We start from the raw sequence: 3,055 nt of genomic DNA, 5'->3' as shown, positions 1-3,055 counted from the left end.
GTTTAGATAACATCCATTAGCATTGGTGAGTCCACGGCAGCTCCCTCCATTGCCCACCTTCCCAGCGGGGGACCATCTTCTCTGGCATCTGGGCCGTGAAATATGGGCTGTGCATAGTTCGATATTTTATTGGATTGCGCCTTTGTCACTTTGTTCTTCCCCATGGTGACCGGCTAGTAGTGTCGAAAGGTATCCTGTGGGGCCCTCCTTGGCAGAAGAACCCCTCGGTATTCTGTACCCGGTATCTTCAACCCCCCCAGTGTTCGGCTTCTCTGTGCGCTGACCTCGCTATTTACTCCTCAATTCTTCAACATAATCTCCTCCCAGGACTCCCACAAGGGGATCAGTACCTCAAGGCCCACCAATGAAGCACACCCGGGTACCTCGTTTAGGTGTCTCAGCACAGTCCCAGCTCCGTCTTCCACTACTGGTGGCCCACTCAGGGGCTCACGTGAGTGTGAATCCTCAGTGTGGCCCAGGCCAACGTTCTTTAACTTCTCTCTTCTCCCAAAGCCCCCGGGGTGCAGGCACTTTGCTCACCAAGGGATACCCCTTACCCCCAGTAAGGCAGTCCAGATTGGCCTTTTTGTTCCCTCCTGGACCAGGCTGCCAGGGGGATTCTCCTCCAGATCCCCCTGCTCTCACCTCATCTGGTCGGGGGTCCTGAGGTGCCCCCTCATTCCTCGCTGACTCGCTGTCCCTCGAGGTCACTGCCACCAACTGAGTGGGGTCGAGTATCGGCCCAGGCAGATCCACAGCCGGCCGCGTCGGCAATCTGGCCTCTCTACAGCTGTTCCGCTGCCCCAGTGACTGACAATGTGGCAGACCCTCCCCGGTAGTCAGGGCAGGGGGCATCCATCTACCAGTGTCTCGCAACACCACAGGATTCCACTGGCGCCGAGTTCCATGCTTTCCAGACAGGGACTTTTTCCTCATAAGCCCTCCTCAGTAGCTCTCATCTCTTTGGGCCTCACGCACATCAGGCCAAACATCATGCTGCACTGCACGCGTCGGTCCCACTCATCCTCCAACTTATGCCCAGGCAGGATCCAACCGCTCCCGGGATCACAGAATGGTTGCACCACTCCGGGAAGGTCCGACGGGTCTCTAGAACTGGTGTTGCAGTCTGGCCGCACCCCGATAACAAGATGGCGCTGGCCCCTCTTCAAGACCAGAGCGTCGTTTCAGTGATCGCGGGGCCCCCACTGTCACAGTTCCTCGTATGGCGGCAGTAGGACTCTCGGATCCCAGGAGACCAATTTCCATATCAGCATGAGCCAGGATTCCTCAGGATACTTTCTTATATCGGGCCGCAGCGCAGTGCTCTTTCAGAGCACATCTACCATGATGGCAAGCCACGACAGGGGTGAGTAGCTTTATAGATAAATAAGTGGGTGTGTGCGTATCTGAACCAATAACTAATCAGCTTTGTGAGTTCCGCTATAGGTGATGAACTGACTTAGGGCCTGGTTATGAGTTTGGTGGTCCATGGGGCTGCCAAACTCGCAGGTGGGGCGCGTTGGTAGTTGGGGACCAACAAATCAGCGTTCCAACTGCCGTATTACAAGTACTATAACAACAACATGATTGCCAGTATGGATGTCCACTATATTAATTCTTTAATCAATCACATGTGACAAAATTTTTAATTTTTTTTTTCTAAAAAATTAAATGTTGGCAAAACTTTAGAACTTCATTAGAATTATGGCGATTTCAAGAATAACACAAACCCACCCAGCGCACTGGCCAAACTGAATTGTATTCAGGCATCCCTGATGCAAAAATTCATCAATTTACAGGCTCTTTTTCAATGAATAAATGCAAAAAAGAAGAAGGGTTAGCCTGATACTATCTTTTCCACTTGACTAGTTTGAACAGGTTTAGCCGGCCTGAAATCTCAGTAATTAGGGTTCTAAAAACACGTTTTCAACCCACTGTTCTGGGTTTCTTTTTTTTTCTGCTTCTTATTCTACAAACTTTATTCAGTTGCAATCTATTAAATAGAGAATCCAAGCTTGTACATGTATTAATTGACTGTTGTTCTTTTGCAAAATGTGATGTTCATTGTAGTATCAAACATGTGAGTCAAGAGTAATGTTTTATATGTGTTCAATCTTGTATGTGGTCTTTGTGATTTTGAACTATTGATTATTGGATCATATAATGAATTTCTAGAGTTTTGACAAAATTGAATTTTTTACAAAACAAAAAAATTAAAAATTAGTTTTTTCAGTCACTATGAGTGTCACGTGTGATTGACTAAAATAATTAATATAATGGACATCAGTACTGGCAATTGTGTTGTTGTTATAGGATTTGAAGATTGGCCTAGCCTTGCAGGTTAGGGCCATAACCCTCTATTGTTCATATTACAAGTACGGCAGTCAGACCTCCAGAGAACCACTGCAATGGCCAGGGATCCGTGATCTCTGGCGGTGGAGCAGAAGTCTGAGCTGACAATATGCTTGGTAGTGCCACTGCGGCACTGCCAAGCCTATTATAAGTTTCCTCACTACCCTTCTTTTTATGGTGGTAAGCCCACCATGAAAAGAGTGGTGGTGAGGACTTGTAGGGTGTCGTACAGGGGGCCTCGGTGCCTCGTGCCTCGGTGGATGGGGGTGCCTCAGTGCATGGAGGTGCATGCAGTGGGCATAGGGTGTGCCCCCTGTCTTTCTGCAGCCCCAGTCCAACACAGCATTGACTTTACAGTCCATGCCATGCTGGAATTCACTGTGGCTGTCCCAGTGTGAAGCCTTTATAAGGCTCTCCGATGAGCCTTTGAAAGACAGCACCATGGGTCAGCCGCTGCAGGACCGCCCGCCCTAATTACTTGTATTCTGCTGGGCAGTTGAGTTTGGCAGTGTGTGAGTGGGGAAGTGGCTTACCACCCCACTTCCACACTACCAAACTCATAATCAGGCCCATGTATATTACATGGCCACATGTAATATTGAATATGTATGGCAGTACCTGTATAAATAACTGACTGGCTGTGTTAGTAGCTGTTTATGCAAGTAAGTACAAAAATATGCATCACTGTTTACATGACTTAGGA

The sequence above is a fragment of the Lissotriton vulgaris genome, chromosome 8 (genome assembly GCF_964263255.1).
Source record: "Lissotriton vulgaris chromosome 8, aLisVul1.2, whole genome shotgun sequence".
NCBI lineage: Eukaryota > Metazoa > Chordata > Amphibia > Caudata > Salamandridae > Lissotriton > Lissotriton vulgaris.
Note: the sequence above shows the minus strand (reverse complement) of the source record.